Below are 15,323 nucleotides of genomic sequence, written 5' to 3' on the forward strand. Positions count from 1 at the left end.
ATTTTGGTGGTAGTATATGAATGGATGGATGAATAAAAAGATGTACTGATACAATTTATGATATTGTTATGCTTAGTCACTAATTTTTTATTAAAGTATAATTGACATATAACATTGTATTTGTTTCAGGTATATAACAAAATAATTTGATATTTGTATATGTTGCAAAATGATCACAACAATAAGTCTAGTTAATATTCTAGTTAATTTGCATAGTTTTTTTTACTTGTGATGATAACTTTTAAGGTATCTTTTAATAACTTTCTTAGCAACTTTCACATATGCAATACAGTATTATTAATTGTAGTCACTGTGATGTATAGCTCCAAGACTTACAATTTTTATAACTAGAAGTTTGTGCCTTTTAATTCCTTTCACCCATTTTGTCTACCCCCCTCCCCCATTCCCACTTGTGGCAACCACCATTCTATTCTCTTTATCTATGAGCTTGATGTTTTTTTTTCTTTCTTGCTTTCTTTTTAGATTCCAGATATACACGAGATCATGTGGTTTTTGTCTTTCTCTTTCTGAATTTTTTCACTTAGCATCACGCTCCATTCTTAGCCTTCAAGCTTAGCCTTCAGACTCCATCCATGTTGTTGCAAATGGCAAGATTTCATTCTTTTTGTGGTTGAATGATATTCCTTTGTATACATATATCACATTTTATTTATCCATTCATCCATCAATGGACATTTTGATTGTTTCCATATCTTGGCTACTGTAAATAATGCTGTAGTGAACATGGGAGTACATGTATTTTTTTGAGTTAGTGTTTTTGTTTTCTTTGGATAAATAACCAGAAGTGGAATTGCAGGATCATATGATAGTTCCTTTTATTTTTTAAGAGCCTACACATGCACTGTTTTCCATGGTAGCTGTATCAATTTATAATCACCACCAACAATACAAAAAGGGTTGCCTTTAATCCACATCTTGGGCAACACTTGTTACTTCTTGTCTTTTTATAATAACTATTCTAACAGGTATGAGACAATATCTCATTGTGGTTTTGATTTACATTTCTCTACTGATTCCCCTGTAATGTTGAGCATCTTTACACATACCTGTTGACCATCTGTATTTCTTCTGCAAAAAAATGTTTATTTAGATCTTCTGCCCATTTTTTAATTGCTTTGTTTGCTGTTTTGCTATTCAGTTGTATGAATAATTTCTTAAAAAAATTTTACTGTGAATGATGGTAAACTGCTGTATCAGTGACCCCAACCCCTTCCTCCTTTTTGCATCCATATCTTTTGCCATATGACTGTGTTCATTTCACCGAAGGAGTATCAAATATTTTCTTATCTCTTGACTTTAGATTTAGTCATATGACTTGCTTGGAGCAGTGGAGGTTGAAATACAGTGTGTCAATTCCAGGCCTCAGCCTTAGGAGGCCTTATGTTTTTCTACATGTCTTCTTGTATTTCTATTATTGCTATGAGAAGAACATGCTTGGGTCAGTGCTAGTCCAAGGAGGGAAATGAGCTAGATATGAAACAGAGCTATCAGATGAGTTGTCCCAATTGGACCCTCCAATAACAATCAACTAACTGCCTGCCAACCTGCAAACATACAAGTTAGCCCAGCTGATATTAGAAGAACCATTAATGATTACAGCCTAGATCAGCCAAAGCCCAGCCAAACCAGAAACGCATGAGCAAATAAATTTTTATTGTTTCATGGCACTGAAATGTTATGGTTGGTTGTTAGGTTACATCACTGTGAAAATAGATCACTGATACATGGTCAGATAAAATGATCTCAATTAACACTGTTGTGTACTGATACTGTTGTGTACTGACACTGTCAGATAAAATGATCTCAACTAACACTGTGGTGTACTGAAGAAAATTTCTTGTTGCCTAATACATGAAAAAAAATTATAAATGTGCTGTAAACAGTTGAAATAAACACAGAAAATAGAAATAAACAGTAATAAATAGTAATAGGGACTTCTGTAGTCCACTTTCAAAAGTGGATATATCCAAATAGAGAATCAATATGGAAACATTGAACTTAAACTACATGTTAGACGAGATAGACTTAACAGACATTTACAGAACATTCCATCCAACAGCAGCAGAATACATATTCTCAAATATACCTGCAAACATCTCTAGGATAGATCATTGTTAGGTCACAGAATAAGTTTTAAAACATTTAAGAAGATTCAGATCACATCAAGCATCTTTTCCAACTACAGTATTATGAAATCAATTAAAAGAAAACTGGAAAATTCACAAATGCATGGAGAAGATCTGAAGTTCTCATATACAGCACAGTGATTGTAGTTAACAATACTGTATTATATACATGAAACTTGCTAAGAGAAAATATCTTAAATTTTCTCACCATGAGAGAAATGGTAATTGTGCTGTGATGCAGGTGTTAGCTAATACTATAGTGATAATTATTTGGCAATATATAAGTGTACAACACATTGTACACTGTAAACGTACACAGTGCTTTATGTTAATTATATCTCAATAAAGCTGGAAAAAATAAAATATAATACCAAAATACCATATAATGAGCTGTTTAAAATTTCTCATGTCTATTGTATTTCTATCAGTCTTATTAATCCTATAGTTACTGCACTCTTTGGCATCTTGTTTCTTGAAAATTGGGATGTATATTCAATGTTTCCAGCCTGTAGGTCATTGTTTTCTTTTTCGTATTTGTTGACATATTCTTGTTAGTATCCTGACAGAATCGGTCTCTGTAGCTTGAAATAATTCTATTGGTATCCCATCGATTCCTGGTGATTTATTTCTTACCAATATTTTCTGGGCAGCTTTCACTTTACTTTCTAGAATTTCAGGTTCTTCCTCATAGAAATCTTCTTCAAAGGTGTCTGTCATCCTTTTATCTCTTCCGTACAGATTTTAAGTATACTGTTTCCAGTATACTGTTTAAGTATACTGTTTCCCTTTATTTTCTTCTGGTTAAATAATTCTTGGTCATTCAGCATTCCTAATCTAAGTCTAGAATTCTTGAATCTTCTGGTAGAGAACTCTTTTTTCCCTTTTTTTTGTTGTTGTTCTATAGTTCTCTTTATCTCTACATTATAGTCATTGAAAAACTGCATGCAGGATTCTAACTCTGCTTTTGTCACCTTTTACTTTTGCCTCTCACTTGTCTAAAAAATTTTGAGGTTTCTTCTGTAAACCATTTTGATTTTTTTTTCTTTTTTACTGTTGGCATTGTCTTTTCACATTCTTCCTTAATAATGTTTCTCTTAATAGGTTCAGTCTACAGTTCTGGTTCTTGGTTAATTAAGTGTAACAGTGCAAATCGGTTTTTTATGTGGACTTTAAATCTCTCAGGAATGTTACTTAGATTATATTTTAGCACTAAGATTCTTTTAGTGCTCTTCTTCAGCTTTCCTCTAATTCTTAATATTAACAGTTCTTGGTCAATACCACAGTCTGCTCCTGGTCCTGTTAGGGCAGAGAGAACACAGCTTCTCTGTCTCCTGCTTCCAATTATATAGTCTATTTGATTTCTATATTGGCCATCTGGTGATATCCACATATACAGTCATCTGTTTGATTGTTTGAGGCATGTGTTTGGGATGGACAAGTTGTTAGCTTCTCAGAAGTCCACAAGCCAATCTCTACCTCATTTCTGTCCCCTAGTCCAAATTTTTCAATGACATTCTATTCTGCTTTATTTCCTACTTTTGCATTCCAATCACCTATGATTATCGGCATGTCTTGTTTTGGTATGTGATCAATTTCTTTTTGGATACTTGCATAAAAACTTTCAGTTTCATGTTCAGCCTCTGTGGTTGGAGCATAGACTTGAATGATGGTTATGTTAATAGGTTTTCCTAGAAGTTTGATTGATATTATTTGGTTAGACCTTGAATTGTAGCCCCTAACTGCCTCTGCTGCATCTTGCCTCAATATTAAAGCCAAACAATTTCTTCTGAGTGTGTCATTTCCAGAGTAGAACACTGCATTTGCCTGACTGGAAATGTCCCATTCCAGTCCATTTTTAGACATAGAGTTACAGAAAGTTGTGGTTTCCCCCAAAATGAAGGAGTCAAACTACTATCCAGTAAAACAACCCCTGGAAAGCCATGTCCTCATAAATGGTTGGTCAAACAGTTTCTTACAATATAAAAACTAAGGCAAGGACCACCACACAGTTGAAGAAAGCATCACAGTTAGAGACCACAACATATAATGAAAATATGAAAGAGGAAATGGAGATAATACACAAGACAGAAGTAAACTTAAAAATAAAAAAAATATCTGTGTACATTGTTGGTGAGATTGCAAATTGGTATAGCCACTATGGAAAACAATATGACAGAGCCTCAAAAAATTTAAAAAAATACAACTACCATATGATCCAGCAATTCCAGTTCTGGGAATATAACCAAAGGTAATGAAAATCCTACCTTGAAAAGATATATGCGTCCCCATGTTCATAGAAGCATAATTTATAATAGCCGAGACAGGGAAGAAATCTAAGTGTCCATCAGTGGATGAATTGGATAAAGAAGTTTTATATATATAAAACCATATACATGGTTATTTGAAAATCAAAAAGAGACTATCCACTCATATGTAAAATGCTCACCTTAACAACTGGTTCCAGGTAAAGCACTCAATATATAGTAACTACATTAAATGAATTGGTTTCCAAAATTATTTTGAAGATGGTTAGTTAGAATTTTAAAAATACTTGCCTAAGAAACAAGATTAAAAATTGAATGATGAGATGTCTAGGCTAGATCCAGAAAACAATTCAAACCATTCAATTACCTGAAATAAAAAATTAGAGTCCCTAACTAAACCATTGCTAATTGACCAACATTTGTTAAGAACCTGTTATGTTCTATGGCAGGTGACTGCATAATTTTCAATACAAGGCAATGTGTTTGGTGCTTCAGAGAAAGTTTCCCTGACTCGCCCATGTGTTAAGTTATGCTCAAAGTGTGGTCTGAGGACAGCAGCCTCTGCAAACTGTTACTGGTCTGTGATTAGAGAAGAACAGTAATGGAAAATAAACATTCAAAAAAATGTTACAGCAATTTGATTGAGTAATTCTATGTCTAAGGAATGTAATAATTACAAAAATTGTGCTTGCATTTTTTATCTTATTTTTCTGGTAAATTATTTATAGTGTATTTTATAAAAGTTTTGGTCCATAAAGAATTGGGTGTGGGGTAAGGGAAGGAAGAATAGGTCCTGTCACAGACCACAGGTAGTTTGAAAAGCATGGATCCAAAGTAAGTCCCTACTTCCACCATTCTATCAAATTTCCCTATTTTATTTTCTTTGTAGAATTTACCACTATCTGAAATTAACATATTTGTTGGATTTTTATCCCTCTTTCCTACTAGAAGATAATCTTTGGGAAGGGATATCTTATATCTTAGTACTAACAATTAGATCAGTGTCCGACATATACTACAGGCTAAATAAATTTTAGTTGGATGAGTAAGTGGATTAAATTTTTAACTGCTATTGTTATCCCAATAACAATTGCTATCATACTAAAGGCAGCAATCATCAAAGCTCTATCTAGGTGTGGTGGCATCTGTGGTGAAGTGATGAGGGCTGAGGCTTCCTTCTCTAAACCACAAGACTCAAATATGTGATTCCAGAACATCTTTAGAATTTTAAATCAGCTTCTTTGAATGACAGGGTTTTGCTTTCTGACCAATTGGCAGGCTAATTATAAACACTTTAAGAACTAGAGATATCAAATAGGCTCTATATAATTAACATATTTGAGTTAAATACTCTATGTGGTTGAGGTAATCAACTCTAGTCTAAAAAAAAAAAAAAAAGGTTTCTACTTATTTTCAGACCCTTTTCTCATCCCGACCAACTTCCTTTGTCCTATGAGTGTGAATTACAGATTCCTCACTGTCATGGTTAAAAGACAGTAAGTTAATTTAGATCCTTGGGTGACTAAAGCTGAAAAGATATTTTTAGAGATTCTAATGACTGAAGCTTGTGGTTTGCTGCCAAGACAGTATTAGAAGCTTCTAGTGAAGTTAGCAAGGGGTGATGCAGAGGTGTATGTTGCTCGGGCTTGGTGAGGGGGAGACGAGGGAGAGATGGGAAATAGGGAAAACTGGTTTCCTGTTACATAACAGCAAATTCCATAGCTGTCCTTACAGAAGGTCAGAAATTTAGCTGTCACGTAATGGAGGATTTGATGACAGGAACTAAGAAAACACAAAAGAAGGCTAATCTCCCCCCTACTGATCAAGCTGCCTGAGGTAGATCAATTTAGTCATGGTTGTTGTTAGGAAATTGCACTTGTTTGGTTTTCCTCAAGCAGATCATGTAGTTTCCTAGGAAACATCCTTTTTCACTTTAATCTAATTCTCCCACGTTGTGGGATGTGATGAGTCACTCAGGCTGACTTTTCTCTCACTTCCCCCTCCCCATTAAAAAGGACCTAACAGCTGGAAATCTACTAAATGAAATGAATTTATTAGCTCTTTTCACCTTGTTCTTCACTTAACTCTTGTGTTTCTTCCTTATAAGTCTAACTGCTTCCCTGATGTGAAAGCCAGAAATAATGAAGGAGCCAGGCATGTGATGTGAACAAGTGTTGAACAGCGACTTCTTTCAATTTCTTGGTTATTAAACTACATTTCAGCTTCTAGCTCTAAATGGAAAACATTACATGCGTAGAGATGTTTTTCCTTGTAGCCTGTAGTGAAATTTGATGTCAATTTCATTTAATTTCAGATTCCAAGTCACACTTTACTGTATGGTTATGTGTGTGTGTGTGTGTGTGTGTGTGTGTGAGAGAGAGAGAGAGAGAGAGAGAGAGAGAGAGAGAGAGAGAGAGAGAGAGAGAGAGAGAGAGAGAGAGAGAGAAGAGAGAGAGGGTGCAAAAGGAGAGAGTGAGGAGGGAGATAAGAGAGGGAACATATAGATAAGACAATTTATGCAGATGTTTTTATTCTTATCTGAGCCAATTCATACAAGCATTGCCACAAAAAAAACCAAAAACAAAACTAGAACCTAAAGACAATAAAAATACAATTCTGATTTGTTTGTGAAGTGCAAGTATCTATATATTTGAAAGAAAGCAGCATGTGCACCACTCCTAAATATACTGAGTCCACAGTTAATTAAGTGTGCACATTTTAAGCATAGTTATTTATCTCTTTGGTAACTGGGGAGGTGGCATAGATGCAAGCGACAGAGGAAATTTGCTGGGATTTAGCATGAATAAAGAATTAGAGCAAAACCTGACTTACTCTGATGGAGCAGAGGATACCATCTGTGAAAGGGCCCAGACAGGTGACTGTGGGGACTCCCTCACTGGCCCATGCCCTGAGTGGGCACGTTGTCTTCTCCTGTTTTTGCTTCACTCCCAAGCCTTTCCTAGGTGTCAGGAACCATGCTAATTACTCGCCTCATGTTCTCATGTGAGATGAGATATGGTATTATTACCCACATTTTACAGATGATAAAATCAATGTCTAGAATTGGTAAATACTTTGCTCAAAGTAACACAGTTTAGGGCAGTTTTAGGACATGTTCTCAGCTCAGATGTCCTTGATCTTAATCATTAATCTATGGTCTTTCTCTCCTGGCAAATTTATTGGTTTTACTTCAGATGAGAAGGTATAGAGACTATGAAAATGCCTGTAGCTGAGCCATCAAGCCACTGAATTCACAAAGTCAATTGTAAATATAGCCCAGGCCTACATGGGTCTTACCAATGTAGTTTAAACAATGCCATGATCAATATGGCCAGGAACAATTTCCCAGCACAATTATCTAGGGCAGTGTGGTTTATCAGAGGCTTACTAACATAGCTCCATGTAAATCCCCAGAAGGAGTTTTCACTCCTAGGATAAGAGAATAGAGAAGATACGTCCTGAACCACCTCCTGTGCCAATGGTTCCTAATGCTGTTTTATCGACTTGGAGGGGAGGAGCTGTGGTAGAACACATTTCACTGGGTTCCAAGAAAATCAAGCAACCTTTGCAACAACCTGCCCACTTTTATCTGCTTCTTACTTCAGGCTTCTTAGTAAACATTGATCTGATGAACGGGCTCCATTCATAAACTATTGAAAACCAGTAAATGAGCTCTAAGACAATGCGTAAGGTAGTGTTTAGTGCATAATGAACCACCATATAGCTTCAGTGACACATGGCAGTAACTACAACTGTGGGGCTCAACTGATCGAGGCCTGAATGGCCTTGTCAGACCCACACATCTGAAGCTGTCTAGAGATCTAGGCTGGGCTTGGTAAGGAGACTGTCTACATGTGTGTCTCTCTTTTTCTTCTTGGGTCTAGTAGGCTAGGCCAGGCGTGTTCTTTTCGTCATAATGGCAGGGCTCCAGAGCTCAAGTAGAAACACACAAGGCCTGTGGAGGGCTGGGTCAGAACTGTCACACCAGCGCTTCCACTGAGTTCTACTGTATAACAGAACCCACAAGATCTATGCCCTGTTCCCCACGGTGGGAGAGCACTGCAGTATTCCTACCACATCGAGTCCTTGTGATAACTGAATGAGGAAAAGCAGGTGTAAGTCCCCAAGATGCAAATGGAAAGTAGCTGACCCTATGCTCCACCAAGCTTCATTCTTCTTCCTACTCTACCCAACCCACTCACTCACCCACTCAGTTTCTTTCAGTGTTCCCATTAAAGAAATATTCTCTTCCGATGTTCAAGGAGACTCCTTCCTGAAGGTGGGAGATTCAATTACAAGATGTATATTAAAATTCTGTTTTACCTAATTTTAGACCCTTGTATGCTACCATGTGACCATTAAGACAATACAAGAAGTTATTTTCCAGGAGGTACAGATGTTATTTGTTTCATCTGAGAATCCAAGTCCTCATTGGTCCTACATTTAAGGTCCATTTCCCAGAAAACATTTCATGCACAGAAAAATAAAGAGCAGCAAATGACATTATTAATATCTAAAGACTCATTAATTTTTACTCAGAATGAAACTATTCCGAACTCTCTAGTGAGTTCTGAGTATAAATGTCAATTTAACCTACCTTAAATTGCAATATTTCATTAGAGAAGTGATCAGATTTTGGTCACCAAGTGTTACATAACAGCTGCTTCTAGAAGGCTGCTGTCTGTTTCCATTTCCTTTGGATATTTGAATCTGTAACTGCAGGAAGAAGACTTTTCTGGGGTATAAGATTACCTTTACTAACTTCAGGCTCAGAATAGCTTCTCTCTGCTTTTTTGGAGACAGACATGGCATGGATCTCTGTTTTAAATTCTAGTAAAAATGTCACAAACCCTTCTGGAATCCATCAATGATAGCTTTTGTCATTGGAAATGTACAAAAGATTAAGTCAGAAGGACTAAGAAGCTTAGTGCATCTTTTGTGAAATTAGCTAAGGCATCCTGTGACCTGGTTAAGTCTGGAGGAGTTGTTTTCCTAAAGTTGAGGTGTGGGAGTAGATTCAGATGTACTTTCCAGTGTGAGGTTGACTGGATATTTTGGAGGAAAGCCAGTAGCAGACTGCAGAGTTGTGGCTCACAAAGCTACTGAGACACCTGTTCAGGATCTTAGGGAAGTCAGGTAGGAGGTACCCCTGTGCCTCCATGATTAGGGGGTATAGCCCTGTAATGGGAAATAGGAGTGGGGTATCCGCAGATTTATAGAGCTAGGTAGTGAAAGGGTGAACATTTACTGGGGAACAAGATTGGGACCTGGCTCAAAAACCAGGCCAAGACACATGGACTGGACCTGGGGTACAAGGTTAAAACTAGGTTAACCATGTTTTCACACTGATGCTGCCTGTTTTGATGCTGACTGGAGTTGCTCTGACCTCCAAACCTATCACACACATTTCATTGGGCAGAAATAGCTCTGCATAGGTGTGGCTTCTCCATCCATCCCCACCTCTGTTAGAGACTATTTAGCACATTAACTCCTAGTACCAAGACCGACCTGAGAAGTGATCTGTGGGCCCATTTCCAACCCGAGAACTGCACATCTCTCATAGGGCCTCAGAATAAAACAGAAATCTGGGATTCCAAAGAGAATTTTTTTGACTATAGAGATGAGGTTGGGGGACAGAAGTGATACTGAAGCTCCCAGGGACTAGCAAAAGTGGAAAAATGTTACCACTCATAGGCCTAAAGGGACAAGGAGAAGAAAAGAAGGCTGGTGAGAGCTGGAGCTGAGAAACTGAGACTAGCGGACATAAATGTCATACTACAGATGCAGTGTTGCTACTACAACTGAGACACTGACACGTGGAGAGAACTGGGAGATAAATACCTTGACCTCTCTGTGTCCGAAACTCCTGCTGGGACCTCCCATTGGTGAACCCACTCAGAACCCTGGGGGGAAGGGGACCCTGGGTCAGACCTTGGCGGGGAGGGCACAGAGCCTGGCACAGAAGGTAGGGGATGGATATGAAGTGAAGAATGATGTAAAAATCTGTGACGTGATTAAGGCCACTGAAAACTATTTAGTCTATTAGTTCTGACTTCTTTAAATAATTTACTCTCATTGCCTTTACCCATCTCCTACTTATCGAAGCTGAGGCCCAGAGGTGAAACATTTCATAAATACATTCATACCATTTAAATAATTTCTTAGGGCAGGATCTTAGAGATTTGCTGTTTGCATTGCTACAAAAGAAAACAAAACCAAAAACCCCCAACTAAAGCTGGGTGTACTGACATGTAATATGATCAGCCTGCAGAAACTGAAATCTAGCCATATCTCTGGAGTGAAATCATACTGAGCTGTGATGCTGAGGTCCCAGAACTGTCTGACTGTCAGCACACATCTGTGCTCCCATTAAACTCTGTGAATGCCATGGAGCCCATTCCATTCTTCATCTACTGACTACCTAACATGTCCCGGGCACTGTGTTAGGAGTTAGGAGGATACAGTGGCAAATCAGACATCACAAAAGTAGAAATGTTAATCCTTTTAGAGACCTGCTTAAAGTGTCTGCGATTGGCATTCTGCTGGAGTGCCAACCATGATATTGTGCCTATTTCAGTGATCGTGAAAAATCTAGAGTTGAATCATTTCTTCAGTAATCCTTTCCTGTCTATATATTAGGTTGGTGCAAAAGTAATTGCGGTTTTAAAGGTTAACAATTGCAAAAACCACAATTACTTTTGCACCAACCTAATATGAGATTCTTCTATGACATCTTTTTAACTCCTTCTCTTCCTCCATCGCATCCCTGAAATCCCCACCCACCTGACTTCCGACAGCTGTGAGAGCCAAGAATTTCAGGGGAAACACTGCCCAACTGGAAGATGACTTCTGGGTAAGGTTGCCTGCTAACACAGGGATTTGAGACACCCTTTTGCTCTGCAAGACATCAGTCCTCTGGTTATAACACTATATAGCTAATTACCAAGCATCTCCAGATATCTGACACAGAAACAGGCAAATTACACACATAATCTCCTTTAATTTGTTCCTATGTGTGGAATTCATTTGTGCATATCTGTTCTTTGCTTATATTGCCACTGCCACCAAAATGACTAATGTAGTGAAACTAACACAAAGCAAATCATCCTGATTCCTAACTTTGATAGTACTTAGTCTGCTCAGGTCTATGTAGTTCTCCTTTGTTTTAAAGCACAGAGTATACTGTAAGGTAAAAATGGCTAAGTCGGGGGAAAGCTGTTGAAGAGGAAAAGTGAGGTATCACAGGGCATGTGCTAGACTGACCTTGAATGAGTTTCATGAATACCAATTACGAGTACATAGGCAGCATGTAAAATAAACTGTGCCAAAACACTTGGTATCTTGCCCTAGCCCGTTATTCTGGAGCAGATCTCTAATGGGACTATAGTCCTTTTCTTTATTGCCTGAGCCTTCTTTCTCTGCAAACACCTCTTTTGTTTTTCTTTCTGCCACTTGTTTTCTGCACCTATAACCAATTTTACTTGGCTTTCTATAGGGTTTTCTCAACAAGTCTGGGAAAGTTTGCATTCAATTACAGAGCCTTAAAAGTTTAGTCAGGAGGCAGTTTGGAAAATCAGTTAGGTCATCTTCTTCATCTCACAGACTAACAACCCACAGTTTAGTAATGCAGAAATAGAAATTTCTGTGATGATGGAAATGTTCCGTGTCTGTACTGTCTGTTATGGTAGCCACAGGTCACATGTGGCTGTTGTGTATTTGAAGTATGGTTAGTGTGACCGAGGAACTGAATTCTAAATTTTATTTAACTGTAATTTTAACTTAAATTCAAATAGCCACATATGAATACAGGACAGTGGAGATCTAGAAAGTTCTTCTGATGTGCCCAGTGTCACACAACTTTTAAGTGGAAGAACTCAGCTGATTTAGACTCAGTTCCAGGATCTTTGTTTCCAAATACTGTGGACTAAGTGTAGAATATAATTAAGGTTACATGAAGAGAAGTGCAAACTGCCTTGGCAATTACAAAGCAGAACAGGAGCTGTCAGAATCTGGTGGTGGGAGAGGAGGAAGAGGAGAGCACTAATATCACCGTCTTATAATATAGATACTTCAGATATATGATAAAAAGAAAAAAGGAGTTTGGGTGTATTTTTTAAATTTTATAAAGACTGATGAAATAGAAGCTAAACTACTTATAGAACCATGAAAATTAGGAATGCTAAATTTATCGTGAGCAGAGAGGTAATCGATAACATCCAAAAATGGACGAATTAAAGAACAATGTAAGCATAAACAAAGACAAACATCTGTGAGCAGAAGAAGTTAAAGCTGTTTTTCTCTGTGGAGTAGGCATTCAGTAGGGAGAGAAGGATAGACACACAGAGAATCAGTGCTTCTCTGCATTTTATTATTTTGGGCTATTTGTGCTTTTTACTTTTAAAGAAATAAGAGCAATTTCTATGTGCTTCATGGATTTGGAATTAGGGCAGAAAATAAACTTGTCAGAAATATATTATTATTATTATTATTATTATTATTATTTTTAATGGAGGGATGCTTAAAAACAACACTTTAGGCACAACTCAGTTAATTACTGCTTCTTCCCATGTATTTATTCAGGGCTTACAAAATATTTACCCACAGAATCATTTGTATTTGTGTGATATAGAAAACCAGTGATTTTGTCTGGCAGTCTCAGTCTCTGACTGCATTAAGTTGGAGCTTCTAAATAATTATTCAGTGCAGTCAAAATATGAAAAAAAAATCAGGTTGCATATCACACAGATTCAAACACAGCTCACAACACACTCCAGTCAAAGAATAGCAAGCACAAACACAGATGTGGTCTTGCCTATTGGAATACCCCAGGAAAGAGCATTCCTGTACATTGGCCAGTCTGGCTGTTTGTCACATAGGCTGAGATTGAATGGTGGTAGAGCCCAAAAGGAGCTCAGTTATGAGAGTTAGGGAAAAGAAGGCAGAGATGCCCAGGCTATGGCAGTAAACGTCCATGTTTGAACTGGGTGTTGAGAATCATGGACATCCTACTGTAAATAAGGGTGGAGGAGGGGCAGCTGACCTGCTGCAGAGCTGTTCTCCAGTCATGAAGGACCAACCTCAGAGTGTAATGTGCCCACAGATCCTAACAAGGCCAGCCCTTCTGGACATATGGTTCATGGTCTGGGGAGAGGATTGATAAGACAAAGTGGGCGTGTAGAAAGGGCTTGCCTAGCACAATCAGACTGGTAAATATATCCCTGCTCTGCAGGAGCTCACTCTCCAAGTCTACACCTTTTTTCCATTTTCAAGTCTCATTTAAAAAAAATTCATCCTGAGTTATTTCACATTCTTGAATATGATTCATATATTAAACTTCCTGAAAAATCATTCTATCTCTGTGGTCTAAAATGGTACGGATTTCCTCCATCTAGGCCATTCCAGGGCAAAGTAAGCAAAATAAAGTAAAAATAATTTTATTTGTTTTCATTCCCTACTAGAAATGAATTCTGGAGGCAGTCTAGTTGATAGTTTTTCTATGCCTGATGGGCCTAGAGAGAGAAAGTTTTATCTCCAGGATTTTATCTTCCCTACCTAATTTCAGGCTTCCATTTTCACCAACCCAGTGTACAGTATATTCACACAACAGACATTTTTCTGGGTCTCCAATGCCAGATTCTGGCCCAAAATCCCCAAGGGGAGAGTAAGCTAGCTCTACATTGCTAATAGACAGTGAAAATCCAGACCTCATCACTCTCTTCAGTTTCTGTAGATCCTTTCTATCAAGTGTGGATCTTTCCAGAAACACCCTTGCTTTTATTTTAGGTATATTGCTCTTACATGATGTCAAGAATTACCACAAGAATTACCTACTTACTTTACCTACCTACTTTATAAATGATTACACAAAAAACCATGCCTACTTCTTGGTCTGCTTAATCTGCCGTAACAAAGTACCATAAACTGGGTACCTTCAACAATATTATTTAACTTTTTGTATAGTTCTGGAAGCTGGGAAGTCCAAGGCCAATGTGTGAACTGATTGACTTCTGGTGAAGGCTTTCTTCCTGGCTTTCATATGATTGCCTTCTCACTATATGTTCACATGGTCTTTCCTCAGTGTGTGCACAAGGAGTGAAAGAGATAGCTCTTTGTTCCTCTTCTTAAAAGGCCATTAAATACATTATGAGAGATTTACCCTCATGACCTAATCTAACCTTAATTACCATTCAATAGTCCCATATCCAAATACCATCACATTGGGGATTAGGAATTCAATATATGAAGTTGTGGGGGAAAGGGGGAACAAACATTCAGTCCACAATATCCTGCCCCTGCCCCCTCCCCATTTATATTTTTCTCACATGAAAAATGCATTCATTTTATCCCAACAGCTCACAAGTTTTCAATGTTTCAGCATTAATTCTGAAGTCTAAACTAATCTAAATATCATCTAAATCAGATGTGAGTGAGACTGGAGATACAACTCATTTGGAGGCAAAATTCCTCTCCAGCTGTGAATCTGTTAAAGAAGATAAGTTATGTGCTTCCAAAATACAATGGTGGGACAGGCATAGGATAGACATTTCCATTCAAACAGGGAGAAATAGAAAAGAAGTAAAGGGTTACAGGTTTCAAGAAAGTCTTAAACCTAGTAAGGCAAATTCCATTTGATCTTAACATTTGAGAATAATCCTCTTTGGTTCAATGCTCTGCCCTTCAGGAACACTGGGTGGCAGTTCCATCTTGTAGACCCACAAGGGTGGAAGTCCCATCTCCATACCCCCTGGGTTGGCAGACCAGCTCCCAAGACTCTGCCAGGTGACAGTAGGCTCCAAGGATTGGAGAAGCCCCATCCCCAAGGGAGCCAGTGCAGTGGAGGCAATCCTAATCATCTAATTGCCTTCAAGATCATTCTTCCTTTTTTTTTGAAGACTAGTACATGTCCATTGCT

The sequence above is a fragment of the Rhinolophus hipposideros genome (genome assembly GCF_964194185.1).
Source record: "Rhinolophus hipposideros genome assembly, chromosome: 14".
Classification (NCBI taxonomy): Eukaryota; Metazoa; Chordata; class Mammalia; order Chiroptera; family Rhinolophidae; genus Rhinolophus; species Rhinolophus hipposideros.